The 11,716-nt window shown below is 37.5% G+C and overlaps 1 protein-coding gene across 3 annotated transcripts in view; it reads right to left on the reverse strand.

Moving 5' to 3' along the window:
* Positions 1-10,902, reverse strand: part of SH3RF1 (SH3 domain containing ring finger 1) — a 379,385-nt gene extending 368,483 nt beyond the window's left edge. The window contains exon 1 of one of the 3 annotated variants that reach the window (XM_053703817.1): positions 10,712-10,902. The gene's annotated coding sequence lies outside the window, so the exon portion shown is untranslated. Of the gene's footprint in view, positions 1-10,688 lie in introns of all 3 variants that reach the window. The other 2 variants (XM_053703816.1, XM_053703815.1) reach the window with 2 other exon arrangements.
* Between the last annotated feature and the right edge of the window lie 814 nt (positions 10,903-11,716).

Consider the following 11,716-nt stretch of genomic DNA (forward strand, 5'->3'; position numbering starts at 1 on the left):
GGGGGCTACCATATTGAAACGTCTCTCACAACGTTCCAGTGCTGATTTACACATTTGCAGCAACTCTCCTTCATATAACAGCAGTGTAACCTAGTTTCCAAATAAGAGGGATGTGCATGAAATGTATTTATTATTCAAAGGGACATAAAACCCATATTCTACTCTTTCATAGAGCATACAACTTTCTAATTTACTTCTATTATCAAATTGTCTTCGTTCTCTTGGTATCTATTGCTGAAAAACAGGGATGTAAGCTCAGGAGCATGCAGATATCTGGAGCACTATATAACAGCAGTTTTACTAGAATGCTATCCATTTGCAAGAGAACTAGATGGCAGCACTGGTAGTGTTCCGGACACCTACCTAGGTATCTCTTTAACAAAGAATACCACGGGAACAAAGAAAATTTGATAATAGAAGTAAATTGGAAATGTTTTTAAAAGTGTATGCTCTGTCTGAATCACACAAAATAATTAGGTTTCATATACCTTTAATGCCCCTTTAAACACATAGTAAAATAAGGGGATATGTTTAAAAATAACATGGTCTACATTGTTTCTCTGCCTCAAGGACCCCTAACAGGCCAGATTGAAAAGATTTTCCTACTTGAGAACGGTTATAACACTAAACAGAGTTTGCTATTGTCACACTAGAATGCCCTTTTAACAAGAGAAATCTGTGATGATATCTGCTGCTATAGCACTTACAGGTAAGGGGTTAAACAGAGTACTATAGACAGGCAAAGCTGGAATATCATACTACATATCATTAAAATATAAGGAAACTGATATGACTGGGACTCGAGATTCGCCTTTGTGCTGTTTTTGGGTTTCTAGACTCATTCCCTTTGGCAACTAGCTTGGTTATCAGATGTACGCAATCTCTCTCCAAGTACTTCCTGTAGCAGGGCAGCTCTCCGAGCAGTGGATGTGCATGGCTGCATAGCTGGCAGGGCACTTAGACAGCGCAATAAAAAACTAGGAACGTGACATGTAGCAGAAAAGTCTGTTTAACCATCTGCAAGGGCAAGGAGTTTGATACAGCACCATGGAACTCAGTGAAGCCAAGAGAAACTAATGAGACAACTTAATGCCACTAGAGACTTGAGGAGAGCTAAAAGGGATAAGCTATACAGAGGTGCATAATCCTTATAGCTGCAGAGCCAAGGTGCACAATAAATACAAACTAGTGGCAAAGTTAGTATACTTAAAGGGCCACTAAAGTCAAAATTAAAGTTTCATGATTTAGATAAAGCATGCAATTTAAAAAAAACTTTCCAATATACTTCTATTATCAAAACGTGCACGTTCTTTTTGTACATGCACACTTTCTGAGGCTCCAGCTGCTACTGAGCATGTGCAGAAATGCACAGTATATACGTATATGCATTTTGTGATTGGCTGATGGCTGTCACATGATACAGGGGGAATTTGGATTCAGATTGAAGCTTCAATTCACGGTTATCAAAAATATGCCCATATACATGGCTGAGCATGCTGAAATAGCATGCCTATTACTCTTATCTATCTCTCTTTACATGAAGGCCTCCTCATCATAACTCCCTGTCTATAAATAATAGTTAATACAATGATTTTGACAATAATTAGTATTTCTAGTGACACCAGCGTCACCAGAGTACTACTAAGAGGCGCCTAGGGCAGATATGATACAATATAAAATCCTAGATATAATACAATTTAGACGATTATTACCATAAATGCTGTGGATGGTAAGATACTGTACAAAGATAGATATAGCAACAATATTTGGTAACAATATTAGAATCCTAAATACTAAAAGATAAATGCAAATTTAGAAAGAAACTAGAGGATGATGAATTATATCAATAAATAAGAACTATGTAGTCCAGTATAAATGTTTTTTTGCCAGATCCAGCAAAGTCCAATTAATATTACCCAAAGGTTATATATGGTAGGCAGTGTTTCAAGGAAAGGTAGGCTGCTCCTCCAGAGTGTTGTGCCAGGAACACAGATGATAAATCTAGGAGAAAATAGATAGAGGGCGCCACATGGTGTGGATCATATGAGATGAGAACAAAGCAACAATATGATCAAAAATCCTACTCACAAATTGTGGCGCACAAAAGAGTGCAATAATCGCAGTCCGGAACCACATGTCGTCCGGTAGACCACAATGGATAGATGTCGCCGATGAAGGTCCTCGTCTCACCAGAGAGAGTCCAGGGATAATCAGGATAATGTAGTGGATGTGGATATATGCACCAGATCCAACAAAGGATCTAAAAGTACTTGGAGAGGTGCCAAATGGGTGTATTAGGCCAAAGCCAAAAAAAGGTATAGTCGGCAGCAGATAGAGAGTTCAAAATATATAAAAATGTAATAACAATAAAAACAACAGCAACGCGTTTCTCAGTGTAACACACAGTTTCATCACGCCTGATGAAACAGTGTGTTACACTGAGAAACGCGTTGCTGTTTACTTTTGGATCCTTTGTTGGATCTGGTGCATAGATCCACATCCACTACATTATCCTGATTATCCCTGGACTCTCCCTGGTGAGACGAGGACCTTCATCGGCGACATCTATCCATTGTGGTCTACCGGACGACGTGTGGTTCCGAACTGCGATTATTGCACTCTTTTGTGAGTAGGATTCTTTTGATCATATTGTTGCTTTGTTCTCATCTCATATGATCCGCACCATGTGGCGCCCTCTATCTATTTTCTCCTACAATGATTTTGAAAAGGAAAATGTTATTACCTATCCCTTCTACACCCAACCCCTGGGAACTTGAGTGCTGCTTGTTGCCTTTTGTTTACATAGCTTTTCTATAAAGAATACTATTTATATTTTCAGTATAGTTGTTTTTTCCAACAAGCAAAGGCTGCTTTTTTACAGCTTAAAGGACCACTCAATGCACTAAAATAGCATAATTAACAAGTGCATAATAAAATATACTTTTTTAGATATTTTTTTTTTTTTACACATTTAGTTTTCCTCTTATTTTCTGACCCCCTGAATCATGTGACAAACATCAGCCAATCACAGACTAGTATACGTATATTTTCATGCCACCGGTTCGCCACCAAATGCGACCATATTAAAAAACAAATGGTTAACTTTTTCAAAAACTTTGGGGTTTTCACTGAAATGATTTACATACCGCTTGTGCGGTCTTAACACAAACAATTGTAAACACTTCTCTGGGATCCCCTTTATTCAGAAACAGCAGACATGCATGGCTTTGCAATCAGTTCATGTTAATCAGTTAAGGGGACATTATACACTCGTTTTTTCTTTGCATAAATGTTATGTAGGGCTGCAACTAACGATTATTTTCATAATCGATTAATCAGCCGATTATTTTTTCGATTAATCGACTAATCGGATAAAAAGAGAATCAATAATAGATGTCTATGTTTTAAATAAAATCCACATAATGAGGGTTACAAATATAAACTTCAGACTAAAACTTTACATTATTACAACTGTTTCTTCATTTTTTAGGCAGCAGAGCACAGTTTTATAATTAAACAAAACAAAAACACAAACTGTTTGAAAAGAGGTAGAACTAGAAAGAGGTAGAACTAGAAAGAGTTAGACTATCACTGTTAATAACATTTTGTTATTCACTCTTTCAGAAACTTTGCATTGAAATGCAAAAATCTCAACATGTCCACATGCTTCTGTCTAAGGCTGGTTCTCTGTTTGCAGCTATATTTCCTGCAGCAGAGAAAAGGCTGTTGAGGTGTTTAAGTAGGGTTTTGCCAATTTCACCAGTGGGATATTTATCTTTGTTAGCTCTTCACCAATGCTAAGTGTTTTCTACCTTGGCAAGGGGCCTCTCAATAAAGTAACCCTTGACTTCATTCTAACATAAAAATATCTTGAATATCTATATGCAATGGTAAATAACCAGCTATAAGGTTAGGGGAAAAATCTAGTCCGGTCTAAAAAAAACGAATATATACTTAAAGGTTGAATCTGGTACATATTATCACAATTTATTAAAGTGAATGTAAATTTTCCCGTTTCAAGGAGTCAATTATAATTCATAATCAGTGTATTAGTCAAAACGCAATTTTTTCCCCCCAAAATTCGCAAAATATCACATTATATTTTAAATGCAAACTTATCTCCGTTTTCGCTTCTAGCTCCTCCTATCCATTTCTTCCTTTATTTCTTCCGCCTAACGTATAGAGCGGTCCCACCCGCTCTATGACGTGTTCGAAAAGCTCGTTCACGATGTGTTTTTTTTTGCGCATGCGTTTAACATTCAGTGCCTGATTTGCGCATGCGTTATTAAATTCTCTGTGTATCCAGGAAGCAAATGACTGCTGCATTGTTATGCGTATGCTTAAATCGTGTACGCGCAGCGCTTCTGAATCAAACAGCAGTTGGTTTCGCATGCGCATAAAGAAAGACGCATGCGCATAAAGAGATAGTGACGTCTCCGAAAAGGGGCTGGACGCCACGGGGTATGATTGATTATTAGTAGACTACAGTGTCAATCAACCTTCAAAATGCGGTCAAAAATGGCGGGCGGAGGAAGCGAGCAAGATGATTAACAGTAAATAAGTATATAGATCGATATAATTATACATTTAAAAAAAATGATGAATTAAACTTAACTTAATTTTGAATGATAAACAAATTGAAATTGTGTGATAGCATTGACTTTACATCCACTTTAAAAATATAAAAAAACAATAAAAAACAAAATCAAGAGAGCTAAGGACTGTATATCAATAACAGGACAAAGCCTTACACATTTATTTATACAGTACATATAATCAGCAATAGCAAGCAATACGCTAATAATTGTGCAGACAGATAATAGTGCACATCAATTTAAATAACTCCCATCAATCTAGGAGCAAGGTGTAAATAACAAGCTCAGCACTATATTATGCAAAGCATAGTTCCAAATCACCTGATTTAATATAAACAATCCAAACGATGACTATTATATCTGGGTAGCACATAAGCCTGGGGTAGTTGTAAACGTATACTGTCCTGAAAAAGTGTAAAGTAGACGTCTGTAGACGTCCTTTAGGCTAATGGCATAACCATAAAACACAATACCATGTGCAGGAGCTCATTAGAGTGAAGCAGCTGGTGTTGTGCACAGACCAACTAATTGCAAACCAACTAATCGATTAATCGATTATGAGATTCGTTGAGAACTATTTTCATAATCGATTATTATCGATTATGACGATTAGTTGTTGCAGCTCTAATGTTATGTAGATGATCTATTTATATAGCCCATAAAGTTTTTTTTTTTTTTTAAATGGATAGTTTTGCTTATTTTTAAATAACATTGCTCTGATTTTCAGACTCCTAACCAAGCCCCAAAGTTTTAGGAGAATACAGATGTATACCTACTCCAGCTTGCTTCTGTTTGTGTAAAGGGTCTTTTCATATGCAAAAGAAGGGGGGGGGGGTCTGATATTTCCCACTTACAGTGAGTGTTCCAGTAACCTTTTAAACAGAGCTAAACTGGAAGCTTCTAGGTAAGTTTTTAAACTGTTTTATACTGGATTTGTATACCAGTATCTGTACATATTATTCTTTATAGTAGATTACATGCAGTTATATGAAAATTAGTGTATACTGTCCCTTTAACTTGTAAGGTTAATTTTTGCTGTAGTGTAGAGATCACCATCACACCCCTGATCCCTACCTGATCCCTCCCAAACAGCTTTCTTCCCTCCTTCCCCCTACTAATCACCACCATCTTAGGTACTGGCAGACAGCCTGCCAGTATACAGTTTAACGCTTCTATTATATATATATATATATATATATTTTATTTTTTTTTTATTTTTTTTATTTATGTATTTCTGTAGTGTAGGAGTCCCTCCTCACCCTCCCACCTCCCTGCGTCCCGTCCCCCCAACAGCTTTCTTACCCTCCCACTGCCTGACGCTACATTTGTTACTGGCAGCTAGTCTTTTTTTTTTGTTTAATGTTTTTAATTTTATTTTATGTTTTTCTGTGTAGCGGCCCCCCACCCCCTCCAAGATCCCTTTTTCCTTAGCATAGTGTCCCCCTCAAGCATTATGTGTCATAGTGTAATAGTGTAAGGCCCCATCCCTCCCTCTCCCTGGACTCACTTTTTTTATTTTCTAAAGATAACAACCCTGTATTGTAAGTTAATTAGCGCTCAAACTAAAATGTCCTTTCTAACATTTTTTTTGAGGGAACTGCGTGTGCATGTGTGAGTGGATTAAGAGGTTAAATATACATTTAACCCCTTAACTGCCAGAGATGGCTATCTTTTACATCAAAAGGGTACATTACATTGCATTTCCTAGAACTACATAATTAATACATTTAGACAGAAAAAAAATGTGGCCATTTCATAATTGTGATATCCCAAGTCACCAGATGTTCTAGGTATAGTAAAGAAAATACATTTTGTTTTGCCTAAAGATAGAATATGCAGATATGCTAAAAGCTATATAAAATTATAAAAAAAGTGTGCATTTCTAAATTAGTTAGGTTATCTCTATTACACAGTAAACTGACTGGGAACTTGTCAAAATCAGCACAATTTATGGTTTCTCATCACTAATACAGACAGCTCTCAACTTGTTGCACTATGGAATCCCAAGTCAGGTATATCATTTGTGTTTTTCATTTGCTGACAGCCATCAAGGCCTCAGGCATCACGGGTTGTCCATTTGCTACTGAAATACGTGATCAACTACAAGAGAAGTGTAAGTGTACACATGGCTTGGAAAATATCACCAAGGATCTAGTTATGGGGGTTGGGATGCTCCGCTGAGACAGGAGTAAGGATTTTTTTTTCTATTTATCTTGCCCTAGAATACACAAATTATGCTTTTCATTTTATAAACAGCCATTAATACTCGTCACAGTGATATTTATTTAAAGGTTTAGGGTTTTTATTTTCTCTAGCCAACAACAACTTCCGACCACAGAAAAATAAAGCTGCAATAAAGCAGTGCCCACAACATGCATTTAGGAAGGAGCAATTGTACAGTTTACAATGGTAAAAGGCAATGCTGATGGCTTCTGTGTACACAATTCAATCAGCAGCCCATAATCTCATATCAGGTATCAATAATAGGAAATTGGGGGTTTACTGGAGGCTAAATATTGTGCCTTGATAGTTGTAGATAATTAAAACAAGAGAAATAAGGCATTAAAAGGACAGTACACCCCTTATAATTACGTTTCTGCAGTCTTTTAATAGATTGGCAAATCGCCAGAGTCTGAACTATAGAAGAATACATTAACAGGTTGTTTGCTGCAGCTGTTTTTTTGTAGTAAAACGCTGACCACCCTTTTTTATTTGGAGGAGACAATCGACACTTGAGTATGGAGATGACAGGGCTTGCTACTGTCATTTTGTTAAAGGGACATGAAACCCAACATTTTTCTTTCATGATTCAGAAATGCAATTTTGAGCAACTTTCTAATTTAATTATGTGATCACATTTTCTTGGTTCTCTTTTAATGAAAAAGCAGGGACGAAAGCTAAAGGAAGTGCACGAGTCTGGAGCACTGTATAGCAGCAGTTTTACAAGAATGTTATCCATTTGCAAGAGCACTAGATGGCAGCACTATTTCCTGCCATGAAGAGTTCCAGGCACTTACCTATGTATCTCTTCAACAAAGAATACCAGGGGAACAAAGAAAATTTAAAAATAGAAGTAAATTGAAAACATTTTAAAAATTCCCCATTCCTTGGAATCAGCAGATCTCAAAATGTTTACTCTCCTTTTAAAAAGGAGTTCAGTCCCAGTCACCAACAAACTTGAATCAAGATACAATTAAAGAGGATACATGTTAACCCCTTCACGCCATTAGGATGTTCTATGCTGTCCTAACATCGCTGGGCTTTAACGCCGTTTGGATATATGGAGTCCTGCAGCTTCCCCTTTTGTGTTAAGTCTAAATTGTCTACATCGGAACACCGAACCAATGTAAACAAATTAAAATCATGCGACCATGCATATGATAGCGAGATTTCAATTATGGGATCGTGTCAGGGGGCATGCCGTCCCTATGATGCTAGGCACGCCCTCCATGGCACAATCCCAATCTGTAAGCGTCGTCGGCTTCAGTACAGCCAATCGGCTAGGACGTTCCATGCCGCCCTAACGGTGCTAAAGCCCAGCGCAGTTAGGATGCATGGAACGTCCTAAGGGCGGGAAGAGGTTAACGATGCAAATGATCGGCCTGGGGGGTGTACCTAGCAGCATATGCAGCCCCCCATGATCCGAACCTGGGCTTGACATCAAATGATCACACGATTCCGACGTGAACATTATTGTTCCGCCAAAAGGGGTTAATTGTTGTTATATTTATAGGTTTAAATGGATGGGGAAATAGGCTTTATTTTAGCTTTACGAAATACAGGGATATAAATTCTAATGTTTATTTAGAACACATTTCAGAAACAAGGCGGAAGGTTGTAAGCGATGCAAAAATTAGATATTTCTCAGAATATAATAACCAAGTAACTGCCAGAGAAGGCTGTACAAAATTACTTAGCAACATGTTGCAGCTCTCTAAAACAGTCAGGGAGGTTAAAAGAGGTCCTTTAAGAGTTAAAGCTAAACTATAAAAAAGCAAGCTGGTGTGAAAAATGATTACTGATGTGTCACAGATACACAAACTATGCTTCCTTGTGAATACAAATGCGGTCATATGAGGTTAACATTATTAAACTCTGTCTATATAACACATATTTAGAAATATGCTCATTTAAACAGAAAGATTGTCGGTTAATGAGTTTTAATTTAATAAATTAACCAGAGTGCTAACTGTGGAAATACATTACGATTTGACTGGGTAATTATGAAGTCTAAAGGATATATTATATTCTTTTTAGTGAGCGAATACACTTAATCTCCAAAACGACATCATTTTTTTTAAAATAAACTTTTAACATCAATGTGCTCTGGGAGTTCTGTAAGTCTCAGAAAGTAATCGTTAAATGGAATTAACTTTTTTTCAGGAGCCAGGCAAGGATTTCTGTATAATAATAATAATTATGGAAGCCAGGATAAAATACTAGGTGCTCTGACTCCAAGTTGTCAAGGCCTTCCTGAAGTAATTGAATTATGTGATTATGTGATACGTTCACACTTTTAACATGTGGTCTTTAAACACAGTGTGAAAAAGTGTAAAAAAAATATTAAAGGTAAATTTAAAACAAAAATCCATCATGCAAATAAACGTGCATCAATTATATATATTAAAAATATTTTTGGAGTAAAAAATTTAAATTTAAACTATGCTCACTGTTGGACCATGAGTCTTTTCTTGCAGCCTTACAGGATAAAGTTACGTGAATTCAAGACAAGAACATCCTTTAAAACCAAACAAATAAATAAAAATGTTAATAGACACAAGATGTTGAAATATTAAAATTGCTTACAGCAAGAATACTGGAAGAGATCTTTTGCAGGTCATTGCATAATACCTATCTCAATTTATACAGTAACCTATAACTGCATTCTACATAACATAAAACTGTATATAGTAGCATAAAACTGTATATAGTAGCATAAAACTGTATATAGTAACATAAAACTGGTTCTACACAGTCTTTGATGGAGCTAAGTTGTTGCAAAAAGCCCCTGATTGGTTAAGACTTTAGTACTACACAAGAGGTAGGAAAGCGGACACTGCTTTCCCAGAATGACTAGATAAATGCATTAAGCTGTTTCTATGGTTACCAATTGCAGGAACAAGGATTGCTGTTGCTAGCCTATCTAATATTGAAAGAAAGACCCCTCTTCACACCCCTCAATACAAAAAGCTGCATTTGGCTGTTTGTGAGAGAAAACCGTGTGAGCTGACAGCACAGCTGCTTTCTCTAACAATCTGAGCACTGCAGGAAACAGCACAATAATTGTCTACAGAAAATGTAGTTTAACAACATACCTTTCAGTTCGTAATTCCCCTCCCCTACACACCAATAAAGTAGTGATTTCCTTCCCAGCTCTTCATTATATTTTACTAATTTAGAGTTATATTATTATATTGCCTAAGCATACCCATAACAAATGAACACAGGTAATGTGCCCTTTAATATGTATATAGATGTATTGCATTCATAATTGATTGTTTATTGATCACTTATGTAAACTGTTTAAGACTTAAATCAGAATATTGAACTTTCTTTAATCATTTGTGTAGGTGCCCCAAATATAAATATCTCTTGCATTCATTTAAATATCATACAAGTGGTTACGTGACTGTACCAGGAGTTCATTACTTTTACATAAGATTGTTTATGTTAGATTAAATTAACACGATCCTGTAAAAGTACAGAGCTAAAAACAGCAGGCAGGCAAAGTAAACATGCAGAGTGAAATCATTGCTGTGTGAAGTGCTCACTGCTTACAATCCACATAGTAACAGCAGCCACTCTGCAATAAGATAACACGCACCCTTCTTAGCCTAGTTTGTGTCACGTACATGAATGCTACTGCATACACCGCACACAGCTATATCGTATCTTAAATCAATACAGCCTCTGTTAAAAATTATTGTACAGCACTAATCTGTAACAGACTTAACCCCTGGCTACCAGAGAGTGTTGCACATAATCAGGCACACAAGGGGTTAAAGTGCAATTCTCACGTTTGGCCAGTTAGGAATGTAGAATCCCCTCACTAAAGGTGCATGTTTGCCCGATCCCAGCCACGAGCACACTCACAGTAAGTGTAGCCCAGCACTGACCTGCAGTGGGGTACTCCAGAGCTCAGATAAGACTTGTCCAGCACTCAGGGTGACTGATCAGCTCTCTTTGGGGAACGCAGCATGAGGGGACCTATTAATCCAAATAGTGTCTGTCTCTGGGAAGAGTCTCATATGCCTTTGTCCCTGCAGCAGTGTCTCTCTGTGTGTGTCTCCCAGCTAGAGACTCTCCCTCCTTCCCCTCCCTGCCATCCGACAGCAGGCACGTCACAGCCAGGGAGGGTGGGGCTGCTGCTGGGGAGAGAGGAGGGGAGATGCTAGGGGGGCAGGAGGGATTGACAGGGACTGAGACTGGAGATGAATGAGAAGTGTAAATAATAATGGGAGACATTGAGTTATTAGTGTGTCCCTGATAACTGTACTGCACCAAAAGTTGTAAATCAAAATCATTTTGAGAGATACTCTCGTATATGATGTGGTAAATTACAAGCGTGAAATTATTTCCACTAAATCGTTTTTGTGCGTCTCACCTCAACCAAACCCGCATTCTCTTTCTGTTTTATTACATTAAATGATGCAATGTTATTTTTTTATATTACTGGATTAATGATTGCGCAGGTTGGATTTCTAACAAATTCGTGAAAGTTCTCGTTTCCAATTGGTGACGTTGTTCCATGATACATAAGGGCTGTTAGAAAAAAATCTCTCATCTAGCTCAGGCTTATCCATCTGGGGCGAGATTACATATACGGCGCAGGCTTCAGCGCAAGCGCTGCAACCCGCGCCGCCCGTAATTTTACCTCGCACATCAGGGGATCCAATAAACCCTGCCGACAGTTCATAAAGTGCCTTAAGTCGGATAAACTAGCGATGTCCATAAAATGAGCGTAAATACAAATTTCTGGAGTTGCTAGTGACTTACGGCACTTTAGAAACTGCCGACACCTAAGAAAAATAAAAAAAATATCACATCTCCCCGTAAAAGTCTAACCGGCCTCCCAAAAATAAATCCAACACGTAAACCCTATGGGCGCGATCCGATATACG

Source organism: Bombina bombina, chromosome 2, assembly GCF_027579735.1.
Source record: "Bombina bombina isolate aBomBom1 chromosome 2, aBomBom1.pri, whole genome shotgun sequence".
Classification (NCBI taxonomy): domain Eukaryota; kingdom Metazoa; phylum Chordata; class Amphibia; order Anura; family Bombinatoridae; genus Bombina; species Bombina bombina.